The 21,563-nt window shown below is 36.1% G+C and overlaps 1 protein-coding gene across 5 annotated transcripts in view; it reads right to left on the bottom strand.

The window, feature by feature from the left end:
- peak1 (pseudopodium-enriched atypical kinase 1) overlaps nt 1-14,533 on the bottom strand; it is a 126,498-nt gene extending 111,965 nt beyond the window's left edge. For all 5 annotated transcript variants that reach the window (XM_069190618.1, XM_015343573.2, XM_015343572.2 and 2 more), the window contains exon 1: nt 14,266-14,533. The gene's annotated coding sequence lies outside the window, so the exon portion shown is untranslated. The remainder of the gene's footprint in view (nt 1-14,265) is intronic.
- Nucleotides 14,534-21,563: the final 7,030 nt, after the last annotated feature.

The following is a 21,563-nucleotide window of genomic DNA, read 5'->3' as shown; positions in this document are numbered from 1 at the left end:
CAGCCCAATCTTTCAGCCAACCTTACACTTGCATTCTCCTTGACTTTGTAGTACTGGCGTCAAGAGGAAATAGATTTTACCTGCAGTGTAATAAAATCTGCACACAATCTACAACTTAACAGCTTAAATAGTAGGTTGCAATATGTAAACATTCAACACAAAGACAATGCCATTTCTTTTTAAATAACACTACATTTCTTCTTTCTTTGATCTACTTTCATTATTCCACATGCATGCAATGGCCTACGTCCATTGACCACAAACCCCGAAGTAAATTAAGGTGAATTCAGAAATTGTTTTAGACTGACTACTGTAATAACAAAATAATAATTCTTGTAAAAATGCCATGTCTGTTGCCACCATAAATCTCATAATTCAAACTATCCTTTTCTAATAGTGAATAACTCACTGTTAGGGCTTGCATAACCTAAGTACCAGTGCTTTCCCAGAATAATTTTTAGATATACAGCACAATGACATTCCTTCTAATGGAAAAGTTTAAAACTAAATAACTGCACTTTTTCTTAATCAAAAGATTTATTTGGGCATGCTGCTCTACCTCGGATATTTGGCAATTAAAAAGATATTTCTCTCCAGGAGGTAATAAACAATTTCATCCGATTAGGGAAAACGTGCTTTACATTGATCTCATGTCTCTTTCTATTTCCTATATGAATATTAGGAATTTTAAACATGCTGGACACAATGGAAAAGAAAGCCATCTTTGCCTGCAGCAGGGAAAGGAGAGATAAGGACTGAAATAAAATAAGACAGCACCTTGAATGTATGCAATTATTTGGTGTATTCTTAAAGGTCAATGACCAGAATAAAACTAAACTTTACAATTATGAGCATAGAATTCACATTTACAGCATTTCTGTGTCTCTAAATGTGTGAGTTGTAGCTTTCATTCATTTACATACTGAACACAAAACATAATTCAGTGTTTCAATACTCTCAGAACCTGTCGTCAGGTCACTTCTGACTTTTAATCTGATTTCCAGACTGCAGGAATCACAGGATAGTTACTTAATGACATATCTCTTACAAAGCATAGTGATTAGAATAGCATTTCAAAGGCTACTGGGATGTAGCTATGGATGTTTCTTATCAACCAGATGATAATAGCACAGGAGGCAAAGGACAGAATATTTAAAAAAAAAACTTCACCGGTATCTTTTTGATCACTCAACTACAAAAAAGCCTGTTAAGGTCACTCTGCTTCTGAACAAGATTAGAAAAGCCTTTTCAAAACTTTGATTATTGTACCAGTTTATGAAGGACAGAGAGAGAATTATTACGCTGCGGGTGAGATGTTTCCCAAACGGTAGAGGGAAAACAACAGGGGGGACTGCATTCTTTTGGTATCTGCTTGAGTTAAAACAGCAGCCCTGCTCCTGTCACTCACACAAGCCAAATTCATATCTGCCTCATCTTAAAATCCCTTAGCAACCCATTGTCACATTGCCAAGTACATCCCAATGCCAAATGCTACTACTGCTTATGAAATGCTTTATTCTAAAAGAGTCTTCCACTGCTCTCCTGGCACTGATGACTTCATACCATTCTCAGACTGGTACATCATGTGCATCCAACAGTGGCATTTGACCAGTGATTACACCACCTTTTCTTAATGCACAAGGTTGAAAAAGCTTAGATTTTACAATGAGCATCAGAGTTTGTTAACAGAACAAGAACCTTTCACTGAACAAAGAAAATAATTTTACAAGCACTGTGAAAAAGAAATGAATATGTTCCTCTTACATAAGGAAGTGATTTTTGGATTAAGTCAGCTGGGAAGGGTTCAATTGGGTTAATATGGGGATGAAGTGGACGATTTACTGCCCTGTTAAACAACAGATGCTCAGACTGCCTTGCATTGAAGCAAATGGTAAGCAATATACAGTTATCTATATACAGTGTTTAAGTTAAATGAAAGGTGAGGAATTTTAATGCAAAAGTACTATAACCGTCATCTATTTACATGAGTTTTGGGCCCGCTCTGTGAATGCTTTTGGATTTACACACTGGTGTATAATCGTATCTTACTTGTGTGACCATATTACCGAGTTACGGACTGCTCCTACTCAACAACATTTATGACTACCAGATCATCATACAAGGAAAAGAAATAATCTTGCACAGCTGGGTGGAGAAAGATCCGACTGTTGCATTCATTTGTAGATATCCTTATACAGAGAAGTCAAGCTAAATCGTATTGGCTGAAGAACTGTCTCAACTTGACGGGGGTCTTTTTTATTTTCCAGAACATAGTTAATAATCTTCATCCGTTATATCCACCAACAGTTTGTGCTTTGTTCTGAGCTCACTCCCTCGTTTCCTTTATTTCTTCTTTTCTCTTTACGTTTTGCTTTGCATCTGGGTTTATATGTTAAATTGTAAGGTAATTATAACTGAAGCGTTTTTGTTTGTTTTTTGTTCACCAAAAAAGATGTATGAGCATTCAGTACTGTTATCCCGTGGTTTAAGCAAAGGGGTTAAGAGGCAGTTCAGTAAAGAAATTAGAATTTGAGGGTTGAAAAGTGGTTTAACTTAAGTTTGGACAGAGGATGCGGTTTGAATGCTTTTTTGAAGGGCCACGATAACGCAATACTAAAAAAAAACATCTGCTCAAAAACTGCACTGCTTCTTAATGACTTTTGTTAGTGAAAATATTTAGGTCATTTTTTAAAAGACTAAGTGAATTAGGAAAAGATGAATTTCCATGTGAAAACAGACTATTTATTTAAATGTTGTCATAGCAGAAGCCACAAGGGACTTCCAAGAGCAAAAGAATTTAAATATTTTGTCCAAAATGACAAAGAAAGATATACAGTCTCAAAGCAACAGGGAATTTATTTTTCAGACCAAACTTTTGGATGGATGTGAGAAAAAAAAAGAGAACCTACCTGTTAGAACAATCACAGACACAACACACAAACTATTCAATCCAGTCTACTCCTTTTAAGAATTCACTTCAGGCCTGATCGATTTAATTTAAGAACAAAAAGACCTAACAGTTTTAAGAGTTGTTTATTAGAAGTGTGCAATGTATGTCTAAACTGCTGAAATGAAATTTTGAACCTTCAATTACTGTCACCCAATGTATATCACAGACTAAATAACTCTTACAAAGTTCTTCCAAAGGAGAATGCCAGACAGCTGGTACTTGATACTTTTCCAATTTTCATACCTAACATTTTATTACAGCACGAAAATACCGCAACATGTAATTCTCAAAAGAAGGGAGGAGTGCCCGAAGGTAAAAATAAACACAATAAAATTGAACATCATCAAGGCATTCAGGATTCACGATTAAGGAAAATGCTTGCATTACTTTAATTACGAGGAAAAATGTTCACAATTTTCCAATATAGAAAGGATTAGCAAATTATTTGCTTAACTGCCTTATATTTTTAGATAAACATGAATGTTTTTTTTTTTAATTCAGGTGGGTAGGAGACTCGGTGACCGCTTCAGAGAACACATCAGGGCTGCGAAGATTAAAGATCTCTCCAAGCCCATTGTTTCTCATTTCACCTCTGACGGCCATGACCACTCTAATCTCTCTGTCTGTGTTCTCAAAGACGGTTTTCCGAACTCCTACATCAGAAAGACTACAGAAACCAAAATTATCCTGCAGCTAGGATGCAGCTAGGATCACACCTTCCCCCTTCTCTTAACAACAGACTACTTTTCTTCTAAATTTTCTCCATTGTAGGTTTCATTTCACACCTTTCTTCGCCTATCCTGACTTCACACCTCTTGATTGGCCTCTCTTTCTGTCCCCTGTTATCGCCTCTCGCTCTTCCTCTCTCCCAGCTTTTGTTCTCCCGCTGCATTACCTTTGCCTACTGCCCTGTCTTTCTCACACCTGAAGAAGGCTCCACGGCCGAAACGTTGTTTCTTTTTTCAGCATGGAATAAACCTATTACTTGTTTTTTTTGTAATGTTCCCTGCATTTCTCATTGGACAGAAAGTGAATTACTGGATACTATGAAGGCTAATAAAGTAAAAAGGTTGGGTTAAAGTTCTCAACCTGTTAAAGTTAAGAATAAGTGAATAAGACCCTACCAGAAACAGCACGTGTCCTTGGCGCTATCAAATTATATACTTGCCACTCATCTACTGTATTTGGTGCTGAAAACCTTTTATTCAGGCAGCCAATATATCCTTGGGTAAAATGTTTGGAGCACAGTTATATTTTCAGATTTTAGCACCATAAATAATGCAAGAATCACAAAAAATACCCAACTGCTAAATGACTGAGGCTTAGTTACAGTAACGTAAAGGACAACAAAATTATTTGGCTTGCAACAGGCTACAGCAATGTCACTGGAGGCCATATACTGTAAGTATCAGGTACAGGAACGTGTCAAAGGTGTCAGGAGATAAATTTATATTGAGGATACCAGAGAAAATTACACTAAAGATAATGGCCTCCTCCCACACACCTTACAAACTATGAAACTTGGTATGATCTTCCTTTAGAAGACTAGGTTCTTTTCAGAGTCATGCAAACTTATTTGTATTCTGCAGGTCTGAAGCAGTTTGTCAGTGGCTGAAAGCTTATGCATTCCCATGTTCATTTATATATTGAGGTATTTAGAATTTATAAACATATTCATGTTTTATTACAGAAATGTTACAACATGTTTCTGATCTTCAGTCCCCTGTGGCTTAGCCTTAGTCATACAATGCACTTGGCATGTGATGTGATCAGTAGTTACCTGATTTAAAGCTAAAGAAAACCGCTGAGCCACCAAGATTCTAGGTCATGTCTGGGGTGTAGTGCCGAGATCCAATTCAAAACTGTTCAAAATGGGAACCAAGAATGTGGAGCGAAAATACTGTAGCTCTGCATCCTGACAAAAATGTATAAGCTTTTAGCAAAAGTATAAAGAGAAATATGCATTGCTTATTGCTTAACCTATGGTTTGTTATTTCTTTTATTCTTAGATTGAGAATTTTATTCCTTAAGCACTTGGAAAAAAAAACTTTTAAAGCACAAATGCTAATCAGCTTAATTTCAATATCTTTAAATAATAACTCTCAAAAGTTACTGTTTGACAAATTTTGAGAGATGACCTGCAAGCCACGACTACAGCCTTTTTTTACGACTCTCCATATGGGGCAATGCAGGACAGTCTCTTGAACTTGACATTTATTCTTGTGCTGCGCCGTACGTTTTACAGTTAACTTAAATTATGTCAACTGCTTCAACTTAGAATACAAGACAAAATGCAGTGTACAGTATGTAAACTTAATTAAGCACTAATTTATGTACTTGCCCAAATCTTGACGGTATGTGCTTTTAAAGCACTAAAATATGGTACTGTAGCTTTGTTAAATGGAAAATAAAGAGCAAATGATTCTAAAAAAGATCCATAATACCATTCTCCCAACAAGAGCAATCATAGCGGATGCACATCTATTCAATAAGAAAGGATAAAAAATACTCAACTCTCAGTAAATTTCAGTAGAAACAAAGCTGGAGGTTTTTCTTTCTTTGATATGACTGAATAATTGCTTATTGACATATTTGGCAGTGTCCCGATGAGGTTAGATACTCCTTGCTCTCACCTAACACTAAATTATCTCTCTCCTCTCTGCCTGCTGAAGCAGAAGAAACAGATCTTTTGTTGATGGAGCTGCATTAAGAGCCTCTGGTGGCATCACTGGGTCCTGTTTCATCTTAATTTATATGAATCTCACTACTACTTGGATGTTTTTTTTAAATAATGAGAAATTGAATACTGAATAAAAACATTAAGATGCGACATGAAAATATTATAAATCCAGCAAAATATATCTCCAAGAGAAGAAGATCTTTTACCTATAGGTCATTTTGAGTACTACATTAAATCTAAAGACAGTTGCCATAAAATCCATTTGGTTCTGTGCAAACGTGTGACTAAGGGCAGCATGGCAGAAAAAACGAAAAATATAGAAACAGAATGTTGTAAAGACAAAAAATAAAACTAGGGCATTGCAACAGTGACTATTTAAATTTTGGTCAAGCAGTCCATTATATTAAACTCAAAATGTGTACTCTATATAAAAACATTTGAAGCTGACAAAAACACACAACATAAAATACTAACAGACTACAGAGGTTTTACCATCTTTACCTGATGCAGGTATGATTACTTTATAGTTTATAAGTTACACTGCACATTTTGTATTATATCTACAAAATGATAACAACAAAATGACTGACATGACAAATTTCTTATTAAGACTTCACACTTCCTATATATTACGTGTGTTCTATGATTTTTAAATTTTGACAGAAACAATTGTATTTCCACAGTATGCACAAAGGGCAAGAGTGATTATTCTTAGCGTAACAGAGACTGTTTGGCAACATTTTAGTCAGTGTCTCATGTGGCTATTAAAGCCTTCAAAAGATTTATACTGGTAAATCTTGTGACCATTTGACGATCCACAATTCCTCTTCTTTCACGTTTTTCACAAAGCCACTATTAACTGACCGCTAGGTTTTATGAGACAGGTGACACATCTCATAAACTAAGGATTGAGAAATAAGGAACTGCTATCCATATAAATTTCCCCCACATTACGTGTGGGTGAACTTTATGAACCCTGTGGGACACAATGAAAAGTAAAATATCACACTACCAGAGACAATAGCTTCACCAATCCCATAAAACACAGTGATCAGATGTTAAACCCACTTTAGAAATCCTAAAAGGTTGAACTCTGAATGCCCCTTTCCTTCAAAGGAAAACACAGTCCTGGGTGGTAGAGGCAGGAAAAAATGTCTTTCAATTCAGAAATGCTTTCAAATTGCTGTTTTTAGGTAGATTTTAAAATACTGGGTATTTCAAAAAAGAAAATGTATTGTAAAACTCTAAGAGTTTTAAAAAATAAGGCATTTGGAAATAACTTCGATAAAGCATCCAGCAATATCCAGATTCTTATAAAACAATATCCCTAGCAACAGCTATTGTGCTACAAGAAATCAGTGCAGTGCAGCAAAACACAATCTGTTTCTAGTGATCTGGGCACAAGAACAAAGTTGTGGTGCATGGATGTGTGCAAGGTGTAATTGTCCTTATTATTTAAAACATTTTGGAGCTTTGAAGTTTTCTGTTTTCATTTAGCATTCAGGTCATTCATTTATTGCAAAATGCAAAGCCTTTTCTACCTCAATGACACCTGAAGCAAAGGCAGGAAGGTTGTGGCTTATCCTCAAAAGAAACTCCAATTTCCTACTGTATATGATTTAATGAGAGAGAATATTTCGCTAAATCCAGCCTTCCTTTAAGGTTTTATATATTCTCATTCAAATACTTTTTAGTGTAAAGATAGGTACACATGCCACTACTTTACTACGGTGAAAAATACTTTCTTCCAGCACATTAACATGGATGGCAATGATTCCAGTCTCACACTCATCCCATTTTCATACCTGACAGATCATATTAAAACAAGCAAGACTACTGGCACACGACGACTGAAATGACTTGGTTTAGCCATCTGCGAAGAAGGCCTTAAAAAGCATGGGCACAGAAAATGAACCACCCTCTCACTGTGCCAGAGGCCGTATACAACAAGCTGTGGCTCTATAGCACAGTTTCAGGCTCAGTTCGAAACTCCATCACGAATACTAAGAAATACATTATACAACAAATTAAGGAAAGAATAACCAGCACATTAACAGGTGGCCACACTTTAAAAACAAACGATTTTGAAAAACATGGAAGAAACAGTTCCAGATCCCCTTTAGCTTAAACAACTGAATGTATACCAAAGCACCCCAGGTGATTTTGCTGACTCTGCACAACATTGCAAGTGTAAAGGCTATCTATAATTTATATGGGACAAGTAACAGAGTTACTTACTACTTAAACAAGCCTTTAAATTGTAAGATTTAAAGCAGCCAGCTCTCTGCAAAACGGAATTCACGGGTGTGCTCACTCTTGAAACTGTTTTTCCTTTCAACACAGCAGTCTGTACAATCAAACTGACTGCAAATGAATTCTCCATATCAGGCACACTGCTCTGCATCTAGGGCTTGAAAGAGTTTTTTCAAACATGGGACACATGCCAAATAGAAGGGAGTTCTTTTCAGAGACTCATAAGCAAACATACCACCTTTTGAACCACCCCTAAAACTACTTTGTGTTTTTTTTAATTTGTCTGTAACAAATAGTGGTGTAAACAAAAGCTCACAACACTGCCATTATAGTTTAAACAGATTCACAAGGCAAATAGGCATGAACGATGATGAATGGACTTGCAAGTAGGCCTATATTTTAGGTAATGATAAACAGAGTCCGTAGTGAACAGTAACCATATCAAAATCACCACTCAGCTGAGTTTTTTTTTCTGCTGCTTCTTTTTAAATACAGACATTGCCTAGCAACAAAAGTATGCAACTAAGAAGCATTCCAACTGACTTATTAAACAGTTAATACATAGCGTAAACTTTAAGGAAAAGCAAAAACAAAGAGTCCTGTATGTAAACAGTCGAAAAGCCTATCTTTTTGTAGCCAACATTTAAATTTGAAAAATGCTGCAGTCTTAATTACCCTATACAAAATATGTTTGGTTTATGGGCTGTTGTAGAAGGCTTGTAGAGCCATATCAAAACACTGTAAGGCAAGCTGAGAAATGATGAAACACACTTATATTGTCAGAACACTTCTTAAAAATGGCCAGTGAAACATTTATTTTTGTTTTTTCTGTAGAAGTAGCCCATAACACCAATATCCCTTTGTATTATTTGAGTATATTATATGGCAATACTGGAAATATACCTGTTTTCTATAGCACTACACATTACTACCTGGCAGTAGAAATTGCTTATTTCATAGGATATAGTCTACAACTACAATTTTATCCAAAGGCCATTTTGAGAATTTCAGTGATAAAGACATTTAAAAGATGCCAGAGATAAGAATTACATGGCCTATGTTTGCTAACAATGGATTTAAGTGTATTTATGTAATTTTTATATATACCAGCCAGTGCTACTCTGAGGGACTTTTTCTTCTGTTCACTTGATCACATAGTAAAAGTGAATTTTTTTTCAGATGTTTTTCCATTAGAAAAGGCAATGTTTCTTGCTGTGCATTTTCTGTTCCAAATGCCCACTCAATTTTGAATAAACAACAGTTGTTTATGCCCGTATGCCCTGCACAGCGAGTATGAGGGCCTGTAAACTCCACAGTGCCCAACATGAGTTAATGCCGACAAGAGGACAGCGTGCTTTTTGTTGTCACACGCCACAAGTCACAGGAGGCATTGTTTTGCTGAAAGCAACACAAAATTTCCTTTTCCTTCCCCATAAATTTGGAGTTACTTACAATGGTCTGAAACACCTCTGCATACGTCTCAGAGCAGACACAAAAGCTTAACTTTGTAGTTAAGTTTGGAGTTAATTTTGGAAGAACTCAGACTATTTTCAATTGAAAGGAAAGGCAAAAAAACACAAATGATACACAACAGTAACTCTAATTTGAGGAATTAAAAAAAATCTTCAGGTGGCAATTCAAACAATTTGCTGTAAAGACCAATAGTTGAAAAGACTGGACACAGTTTTAATTCACTTGCTCTACTCAACCCCTTGTCCAATTGAAAATAAGGTATTAGATGTGTATCACACACTCAGGAATATTAAAAGCATTAAAGATTGTATGGAGGAAAACAAATGTAAATGTTTTATATAATTTTTCACTTTAAAAAATAATGCAAAATTTTATTATAAACATCTGTATCATCTGTGTATAGATTTCTTATATAATTGCCTATCAAGACACACATAATAGGAAAGTGAAATAATTCACAGTTCCAGTACAATTTAAAGATCAAACAGCATCACATACAAGTCTCTTATAGTACAGTAATAACAAATGTTATGTATGTGGAAATAATGTATGGAGCACTTCCTCATGAGTGTCCATTGTTACAGTAAAAAAAATAGAGCTATACCGTACAGAACATGCGCTACAGAATTATTGTAAGAATGCCTAAGGCACTAAAGGAGTTGAGACAGAGGCAAAGAAATATTGCATTCAAGGCTAAATCCATTATTGCAATGACAAATACATAAAATGACATTGGAATTTGATTCTGATTAGCAACAAAAGCAGAGCTTAATGTGACAGGACCTCTTGACAAAGGTTTGAGGAAGCAATGAATGACTCACTGCAAACAGAACCAGAACACCATTGTTTAGAAAGTGGCGAGCTAGAAGACAGTGTATTGTTTTTAATCCCCATCTACTCCAAAGGGACAGCACCAATGAAGTATAATTAACTAAAAGTGACACTAAATACACAGAAATGACAGCTGTGACAGAAAAAGTCTTATATCATAATATCTGTGTGATATGAACATTAAAATGTTTTACTCAACTATAAAATGTATCAACACGGTTCCAGATAATAACCAAATATTTAACAGGTCAGTGTTCTAAGTCATTTTAATCTACTTTCTTAATTTTAAGCATTGGGAAACTCTTTAACTGTTTTAATATGGACTATTTATAGCTCTGAATGAGTCATGGTAAAAAAATCTCTCCTGGCTAAATTATATATGGTATTGAACTCTTTTCAATGCCATCTTAAAAATTTCCCTTCACTTCCCTTTTCATGAAAACACTAATTCCTCTATTTCCACAGTATAGACCTATATATTTTAATGTTCCCATAACATTAGCAAAAAGTCCTACCTATCCTCAGGAAGATCTTATTGATTTGTTAACTTATTGACAAGTGAACAGATCTCATTTGCACAGAGATTCTTACTAGAATTAAAATGTTCAAATATCAACTTTACTCAAGTAACACAAAAGGAGGCTGAGGAGGAAACTTGATAGACTACAGCAATACAGTCGAAATCCTGGTCCTGGAGGGCTGGTATGTCTGCTGGATTTCAAGCTCTCATTAAAGCAGCAGCAGAGCTGGGAGAAGAAGCTAGACTGGTCCAAATAAGACAGAAACTGACTGATTTACTCTGTTAAGAAGTACACTAGAATTAAAACCTACTGATTCAAAGGCACCCCATGAACATTTTCGGACATCTCTGACTATACTTACACAAATCAAGCCTTTAAAATATGGGAGAAGCTTTGCTAGAGTATATACGTGGTAATACTTTGGCTACAGAATTCTGCCAGCGTGTCAGTCAGCTCCGTCACAACATCCTTTGAAGATTCTTTTAATCAAAATACATAGAGAGGTGCACCTATAAAAAATTGAGGTCAGAAGAAGAAAATACGTGGTTTAAAAATAAATCCTCTCTGGTAATTGAAATGCAGTCTGTCTGTGTATGTCAATGCTGTCATTGCGAAAATGGAAACAGATAAAGTCTTTGTTTCAGATGTCAGCCTTTTCTTTTTTAAACATTCATCTGCTGTAGCTTGCATCATCAGAATACAAGATATCCAAAAGTATTCACTGAATCTGAAATTTCTGGACGAGATAGCAAGATGGAAAAAGGCGTGCTAATGGCTGCTACGCCTCTGTCACTATTAATAAACGAAGAACTGTGTATTTACAGCGATGCAGTGTGTTCAATTTGTGTCAAATGTCGCATTGTGTTTTTAGAGGAAGTAATTTGATGTAGTCTGTGTTGTTTCTTCCACACATTAATCAGCCTTGAGCTCACTTTATTCCAACCCTCTGTAACCTTAGGGTTACACCTGTTCCACAGCTTTGAGCAAATAGATGTGGCAGGTTAAAGGTCATGGTATCACATGACTGTCTTAGAATTTAGCACTCAATGTCAGTTACCAATACAACTTTTAAAAAACGTAGGGAAAATCTACTAATGACAACGATACATTTATGAAACTTCAATGCCAGTCCTAATGCTTGATATTTGAGATCTAAACCCAAATTAACAGTTAAACTAAAGGAAACCAACATTAAATCAAAATATCATGAACATAACAACAAAGACAATTTTATGTGTTCAAATAGGGTATACACATTTTTTTAAGTATCCTTCACTTTTATGTATGGAAAAAGAAAATCCTTATTGTTCCTTAAACTCTTGGCTTATCAGAAAAGATGCAAGTCTACAGTGTAAGCTACAGATAATATTTAGACAGTGACGGCAATATCAGTAAATTAAAATTATGCTAATGTCCACAGGAGGGAACTAAAAATTACAAAGCTTTTAAATGCCAATGCAGAATCAGAAAACCAACAGTTGCCAAGTGAATCTTTTTGACACTGAAAAAACAAACTGGCACAACAACTACAACATGTTACAGATATGTCTCTGACCAAGTATGTGAAACGAGACCAAAAGCAGGTTAAATCTCACTACAGGCTTCACACCAGGACGTTGGCAGTGAGGACTGATGGCCTAGATGGCAAAATCTGGCTCCAGGCCTTGAGAGCAGTGACTGCCAGAGTCAGCAACACAAAAGGGTTTATTTGCAACTTAGACTGAGCAGTGTGAATGATAACAGCAGAGTGGAGCAATGGTTAGTGCTCACAGGGCAGTGGGTTCAAACCTGTGGTGAGACTCTGTTATTGTATCGTTGAGCACGGTACTTCCCTCAGATTTCTCCAGTTAATCCCCTGCTGTACAAAAGGACACTCTCCAGATTATCACCGTACATGAGAATTCCCAATTTACTTTCCTGACTAAATCATAATTATTATTTTTATAGCTTCTCAAAACATTTTACAGAATGACAACAATAAATACACAAGATATGCACAATGAGAATACACAACGAGAGGAGATAGTAGATGGGGAAACTGAATTCAGCAGGAGCAAAGGAGTAAATAACAGAACCAGTTAATTAAAAGCCCTTCTAAAGAAGGTTTAGAGTCTAGATTTGCAGGAGTTTAGGAAAGGTGACTCCGATGTCCATAGGGATAGAGTTCCAGAACTTTGGGACACAACAGGAGAAGGCCCTGACACCCACAGAGTGTAGATGGACTTGGGGGACAAACAGGAGAATTAGAAGAGCGAAGGTTGCGAGGTGGGGAGTAAAATGATAGTAGATAGCAACTAAAATATTAAACACTGACACACTGAAAGTTGATTAAATCATGGTTGTGAAGGAAAAAACTATACAAGTTTACAATGTCAGCATTTAAACATTTTTTGGCATTGTTTTTTTAAAGCACTTCTTATAATGTTCTTTACTACACACGACATCTGGTAATGTCTGAATTCCCAACCACCGTTTGTTCAACCTGCATTAGAAATAGGCAATGTATCATTATCGCCTTTTCCCTGTATACAGTATATTATGTTGTCTACTAAAATTGTCACCACTGTAGGCTGCATCGTTTATCTCGAATGTGAGTTATTGAGAAACCCTCAATAATACAATAACACAATATAATATAATACAAACATTCTAGATTAACGTAATGCCCACACACATCATCATAGTCGAGCAAACATCAAACATCATTAGAAATTTAATCTTCTATCCTTCTGAAGGTTCTTAGTATTGTAATAATCGCATTGTTATAATGAGATTATAACATGACTCGTTACAAAACAAGGCAAAACATTCAATTCCCAAATGTTTTTTAAAGAAATACTGTATAACATATTACTGTAAGATAAATCAAGGCTAACCGTCACAACCACTTGTCTTAGTGCATTTCAGACAAAATAACACTTTTTGTAAAAAATCACTCAACACAGGTCGTCGCGTAGTCGTCATTACTCTTTGAACAAGTTATTTTTGATATGGCATCGCGTAAAATGTGTTGTTTTATTACACTGACAAGCCAGTTTGAATAATAACGCTGCTCCGAGTGTTTATGCTCTAGGGTCTCGCCTCCCAGGACTCGGTACTGCGTTCTTTTCATTTGCGACCACAAAGTACACAACTTTGTAAAGTATCCAGGCAGCTTTTACAGTGCAGATGTCTCTTAAAACACGTATTTTCAGCACGACACTTTCCATAGAGGGTAAAAAGGCAGTTAAGTGTTTGTAAACAAATAATGGAATGTAACCTCTACCGCGGACCGTCTCTTAAGTAAAAGAAACAGCGGATAACATTTAGAATGACAACCGTCACAAAACAAAACATTGTTTTCTTTTGTTTTTTAATGGCAGGTCCGCTTGATTCAGAAAGAAACAAACGGCCAGGACAAAAATGTTGCTATGCTCATGAAAGATACGAAGCTCTTTCAATACAGACAGCGCAAACTCCCTCGCTTGTGTAACGTCCTGGTAGAAACTTTCCCTGTGCGAAAAGAAATGAGACTTGCACTGCCAGTTGGAAGATTATGTTATACTTTTATTTCTTACCTTTGGCGATTTCTTCCTCCAAGGATTTAGCCGTCTTCAACAATAATAATCCCGCACCTACGCAACTGTCGTTCAGCACAATTGCAGATTATGCTGTGATTTTAGCAACAATAATAATAATCACGCGTAGTCGATGCCTTCTTCCGAACAGCCACACTCACTCCCTACTGCCTGAACACAGCCGCAGCTCCTCCGGCTCCACGCACGGCGCGCACACACGCAGGGGAGGGCGGTGGCGCGCCTGAGACGAGAGTGCACGCTAGCACAGCGGTTACGCGCCTGCTGTAGAAGTGTCGTCCGGAATTCAAGTAGGCAATTTTGTTCCTGAGAAAAGACAGGGTGCGCGCTTCAGCAACAAGACTGAGCAGCTTACTCATACAACCCCATGTGAAAAAACACCACATATATATAATAATAATAATAATAATAATAAACTTTATTTTATATAGCGCCTTTAAAGGTGGCTTCTCAAAGCGCTTTACAGGATGACAATAACAATAAATAAGAAGACTACAACAATAAATAAGAAAATTTCACAAGACAGGACACAATTATAATTACAACAATACAACAATAACAATAGAGGAGACCGTGGAAGATGGTATTAAGAAGAGCAGAGGGGTGAAGAATGGAACCAGTTAAGTAAAGGCTTTACTGAAGAAGAAAGTTTTGAGTCTGGATTTGAAGGAGTTTAGAGAAGGTGACTCTCTAATATCCTTGGGTAAAGAGTTCCAGAGCTTGTATAGTATATTTATGTATATATATGTATATATAGTAAATATATGTATATTTAAATCCTATAGTTTTTACTTGTGTCAATTGGTTCATGATTCATTGTTGATGCTGAATGAGTACTCTGGACTGAATTTGAATATCTGAAACAAAAATGTCTTCGTCATTTTCTCCATTCAAGGTTAAATTGACTTAGGTTTAGTTGGTGTTAGGTGTTTTTTCCATCCATGACTCGTGAATTTAACAATAATATATTTTTTTGTTACAAGATGGCAAAAATGGTATACTCATTTCTAAATAAAGTCTTACCATTGCACTGTAAAATCCTAACATGTTTGTATTCAATGTGTAAAATAATTCATATTTACATAGTGTCCAGCAACCACTTGGGTGACACATGGCAGCTATTGCACACCAACAGCCTCAATACAAGAGAAATCATGTAGACTTGTGAAGAAATGCTTTACTTTACTTCAAGACCAAGTAATCAGTATTGGGGACATTGCTTGGAAATTCTAGACTAGAGGTAACACAGCCACCATCACCTCCAGTCCACCAACATCACATACAACCTGGTCTCCCATCAATATTTTACATCTGGTGTTTGGTAGAACTATAAAATATTGCTGTCACCAGGATGCATGCTGAGTCAGTAATGCATTGTGCTGTGTTCGCATCAGATGTTCCACTTTGCATTTAGACCACAAAGTTCCAATTTTGTCTTTTCTGACCACAAAATCTTTTTTTCCACATGTTTGCAGTATCACCTAAATGCTTTAGTGACTGTGTGGTACCTTAAGGTAATTTTATGCACCTGAATTAATATTTTCAACAGGAATGAGTTTGAATACTTTTGAATACTTTTTCTGGTTTCCTTTCATATTAAAACATCTGTTTACTTCTTTTTTGTTTCTTGCTTTGAATGTGTGGAGTAGTTTGTGCAGTAATATTAATTGGTATTTCAAAGTGTCATGACTGTAAGCTTTAAAGCTACAAAATGTGAAAACTTGTCAAGGTCTGAATACTTTTCTTAGTCACCGTACATGAATTACCAGCTAATGTCTGCAATTAAAATATAATGATGGAATTTATTAAATAGCAACTTGAAAATCATTCTGCTGCTATAGTTAAGAACAATATGAATATTGATGCAAATACAAACAGCAGATTGTCTTTGTATGAAAAAAGTACAACAATACATTTAAGTTTTTTCTTCATTTTGCTTTTGTTAAGCATCATGAGAAACCAATGCCTACCTAAATATTGCCATTAAAGTTTACTTTACATTTGTACAGTTGTGCTAAGAAATGATGTAAGGAAACAGCATTTTAAACAAAAAGATCTTCTATTAAGAATTACTGTACCTTTATGACTTCAGTGAGACAGACGATGCTTATTTAGGTAAGACCAAAAGGATTTGAGTTTACCGTATTTAATGATTTACCTTTGACATCAATAGTATAGAGTACTACAATAAGCCTCCGAAATAAGGGGGTTAGGGTGGGAAGTTAAAGTTACAGTTATACTGGTAGCTGTTATTTTGTGTTCTGAGATATTATAATCATGGACCTCTGACTGATAGTGCTATCTAAAAGCATATGTTTATGTGGGTCTAGTTTTAATAAATGATCCATTTCCTTTACAAACAGACAAGGACACATAACATTTTTTTAAGAACTAGATATCAACAATATAAAAACTGTTCTTAAAAGCTTTCTTGCCTATAAGAACTGGTATTACAACGTGCAAAGGATGGTTTCCTCTGTAGAAAAGATTAAACTCATTGCTATGTAGTATTAAGAATTCAACCTCATGCTTCATGCTCCATTGGACTGCAAATTATGTCGGTAAGGTTGCTGCAAATATCATAATGTGATAAGAGATTTCTGGTTAATGTGTTGTGAGAGTAAAAGGGGTGGCAGGTGAAGGGCGAGTGATTGTCAGAGTGTGTCCCAACATATTCCGTATACCATTTGCAACTAAAAATGAAGGTCTTTACCTCTTACCATTGAAAATTAAACTTGTGAGTCATTTTCCATTAATATAAGCTAACATTAATGACATTTACAAAGCAGGGCCTTTGTAATGATGCCCACTTGTTAAAGGAAGACAGATGCTTCAAAATGAACAAAGTAGAAGGCATCTCCTCAGCAAATCTAATCAAGTCTTCATATCAAGCATTCTTATGCGCAGTATATAGCCATAGCCCTTAGTTTGGAATGTTATGCTGAAGGCTGCAGTGAATCTTTCTACAACGCAGTTACAGTAGTGTATTGGTGTCTGAAAGGTTGGTAAACAGTGTCTGTTGGAAACCAGCATGAGAAATTGCCCCGGTTTCCAGGTTCTACAAGGTCGTTAATGGTGTCAGGAGGTGAGCTGATCTCATCAGCTCCCTGTGTGACTCATGATTTTACACATTCCTCACATATTTTTGTCCCCCAATCATCCTGCCGACTGTATACACAGGCCAAGGTTTTATGCTGAGGGTGAAAGATCAAGGCATAGAGACCCTGAAAGAAATGCGCCGTTTCCTTTTTCTTTGACAAAAATGTTATCTCATTTGATCATTTGAATGAGCAAATGGAAACCAGTCCATATAGTTTTTATGGAGATGTCAGAACCATTATTTCCTTGCACACCAACAAATACAGCCATATAAATATAACATGCTCTTTCCTGTATTTTGTATAATGTTTGCTTATATCACATTTGCATGTCCAATACACAGTAGGTGTTGCAATCATTTTGTTTTGTTTTTAAACTGTAATCCACGTTGAGATGGAAGACTTATATGAATAATAAGTAAAGCCACAAGGTTCAAACAACAAATATTCTGCAGTCTTCAGTAACTATTAGGGTGTAAGGAGTATGCATTTTAATGTACTGTAATCATTTACCACATTTGTATCTTACCACTAGAGGGAGTATTTTTTTTTCCAATAAAAGAAAATATTGTACAGTAATTTTGCCTTAGCTAAAATGTTGCCTACAGCCATCTGAGTTACTTCACTTTAAAGAGGATGCATTTCAGTGAATGTGTGTTTGTAAACGTAACTGAGGTTTTGGACACCGAAGAACCAGAATGATACGGCTGTGCCTGTGAGATGAGTGCGCTCTTATCCGAATAATAGACCATAGGATAAGATAGGACTAAGCTTATGCTCAATAAAAAGAAAAAAAGCTTTTGTGAGGGAAATAAGGCAGAAATGAAATTAGTGCAGAAGCAGCTAAAAATAAAAATTAAGCAAGGTAAAAATGATCATAGGAGGAAACGTGAGAGTAAGCTGCAGAATAACAATGTTAAAGAAGTCTGGGATGAAATGAAACTTATTACTGGCTATGGTACAGTAGGGAGGATGTCTTTCTACCTGGATGGTAACATAGGGCAGGCAAATTAACTAGATACTAGTTTTGTTAACAGATTTGACTCACCAGCTGCTATTGTTTCTTCCAGCACGACCTTCATAGCTGCTGAAGAAGTTGTAGGCTCTTTTTTTGTGGTTAGATCATACCAGGTGAGGAAGGAGCTGAGGCGCATCAAGCCAAATAAGACAGGTTCACCTGATGGCATTAGTTCCAAAGTAATGATAACTTGTGCAAATCAATTGTTGTTCTCTGCAGTTTTTGTTCAATTTATCACTAACACTTGACAAAGTACCAGTGCTTTTAGAGAACGTCTTGTATTGACCGGTTCCTAAGAACTCCTTCTCTATGGTTCTGAATGATTTAAGCCCAGTGGCCCTCACCACCTACATCATTAAGATATTCAGACAGATTATCCTAGCACATCTAAAACAACAACGGACTGAGCATCTGGATCCTTTGCAGTTTGCATACCAGGACAGTATTGGGGTCCTATTTATGTTGCACAGGGTATACCCCCACTTGGAGGAGGCTGGGAGCTCAGTGAGAATTATTATTTTTTACTTCTCAACTGCCTTCAATACTATTTGTATTGCATCATTTATAGTGGGAAATGCATGGCACCCTCTCCACACGGTGATCTTGGACCAAAAAGCCTTTTCATTAGTTTTTTAGCTCCCTGATGCTCCACAGAGAGGTTTAGGAGATCCTTTTAACCTATGAATATCCATGCACTGAATAGCTCCAAAGCCTTTTAAGACTTTTTATCTTGGACTTTTACTGTTTTTTTACTGTTCTAGTTTTAAGAATAGTGCACTCTGTGGCATGATAAAATGTGTGAATGTACTGTTTTATATGTCTTTTATGGAATAATTGTCATATCTGTGTAGTGTTTTTATGTTTTTTATTGTATGTCTGTGAGCTGTGTTGGCAACTTAACCCCCCAAAGGATTAATTATAATATTGTATTGTTTAATCAAATTAATAAAAAAATATACAGCATAAAGTATACATTAATGAAATTATAAATTAAAATAACATAGCCACAATGAAATGCAACAATATGGACATTAAGTGTTTGATGAAGGTTCTCATCGTTATTGGATATCTTTGCCTCATATATGCAGTCCGTAAGCTACTACACCTCAAGACCATATTCAGAGGAAGTATAAAGGAGAATATACAACAAAAAATATGCACATCTATTTTCTGTTTTAAAGCTTGAGAAAAATCCTTGCTGACAGTAGCTGTATAGAATACAGAAACTGGGACACATCATTTAAAACGTGAATAGACCCGAGTGGTTGATTTATTTTCTGCAGAGATTTTTGTAAAAGAGACCATTTTTCTTTCCACGAAAACGAAAAATGGAAGATACTTATTCCAGTTGAAGACAAGCACCTAGATTAGATAAAATTGGTTATGATGTTGATGAATTTCAAAGGAGAGGTAAAAATCTTTTCTTTCATAAAGAAAATCTGAGTATCTGAAATTGTTTTCAGGTTATTGCTGCAGTGAAAGTATGGCTTTCACAATGAGGGACTGAAGGGAAAACACTTTTATTTGAACTGTCTGTGCTCTAACTCAGCACATTCAATTCTTGAAAGAAACCTGAAGGCATTATAAGCATCTTAAAATACTCCTACTCATTCAAATATTCCATCCTATGGATGGATTAAATCACAGTCAGTAGCCTGATGGGTGGTAATTATATGGCAGCTAGATTTTATCTTTTTACTTGAGCTGCAATTCCAGACCTGGTCAATAATGTGGGATAAAGTCCAGAAAGTTAGGCACATCATTACTTTGAAAAAACATCAGCTAATGAAAATTACAGTTTAACTCTATATGTTTGAAACCACATTTTAATATTTATTTGCAACACTTGTCATCAGTAGGCTTTAGCTACTTAAAATGTGAAATAAAACTCACTTATGCAACAATAATTGACTTGGAGCAAGTCAATTCCACTAAACCCTCATTTTAAATATCTGTGAAAATACACGTATAAAGATAAACTAGCAAGGATGTCTAAAAAAAATGTTGCACTAATCCCTCTTTTAAATTATTTTGCATTACATCCCAAATCTTTTGACATTTCATTTTTTAACACTGAGATAATTATATTACAAATTTGTTAACAGAGCTGATTTCATAGATTTGTTTTTAATGCAAGAATGGTATCCAGTTCTACAATGTCACTAGTGTGAAATATGAAGCAGGCTGGAAAAAAAATCTGAACTAAGTAAACAAGAGGTTTCCTAACAAGAGGATGTGATGCCAGCTCACTATGGGCTCTTCATTCATTTGAGCATCCTTCAGCCAGGACCTCTGCCCTCGCACGGAACTGACTCTCAGTCCTCCGGCCTCTGTTGATTAATACAGGCCGTTCCTCCCTCTCCTGAAAACCTGTGCAGGAAGGCGCAAAGGAAATAGACAATGCTAATCTAGCAGAGGAGAGGACACGAGGAGTCCTTTCACACACAAAGCAGGGATCCTTATTTACACTTTTCCTTTTCGCAGTTGTTAACTCGAGATCAAAGCAAAGCTCAAAATGATTATACCACTACACATTCTACTCTGGAGAGCTGGGAAGAGTAAGATTTCTGAAACAAAAACACCAGTTAGCACTAGAAATGGGTGACTGGAAATAATGATCAATGGCAATTCCGTGAAATTGATCAAGTAGATAATGAAAACTGCCATGTTTTATTAAAGAAAGAAAAAAAGACAACCACGCTGTGTTGACTTTCTTCATTTTCACATGTTGATTGTGTGAAACATGAATGAAGTTCCTTGGCAGTGTCAATCATGGTGTGTACAGTCACAAACAATTCAAAAGAGTCCAAGACCATGGAGGGAGGTCACAGCTGTGACCATGTTTCCTAAGAGGTTCTGTGATTTAAAGGTGGACCATTGTGAACAGGAACTTTCAGCTGGGGGAACAGGAAACCTGCAGTTGCCATGCTGCACAATAAGAAAGTGCATGCCAGCTGCTTTTTTGAACAGAAGACATGAAAACATATTAAATTAGCAATACGGAGTAAAGCAATTTTTCAGATTTTTCTGCATCCAGGATTCAAGGTTACCCACGGTTAACCTACAAAGCTGAATAGCTTATTTGCTAATGCTGAACATTCCATAACATCCATCTGAATTGGCAGAAAATAATCAAAGAATTTAAGAACAGGACTATCTCCTAA

Source organism: Lepisosteus oculatus, chromosome 5, assembly GCF_040954835.1.
Source record: "Lepisosteus oculatus isolate fLepOcu1 chromosome 5, fLepOcu1.hap2, whole genome shotgun sequence".
In the NCBI taxonomy this organism is placed as follows: domain Eukaryota; kingdom Metazoa; phylum Chordata; class Actinopteri; order Semionotiformes; family Lepisosteidae; genus Lepisosteus; species Lepisosteus oculatus.
The sequence above is the reverse complement of the archived record's forward strand: the minus strand, read 5'-3'. Positions and strand labels throughout refer to the sequence as shown.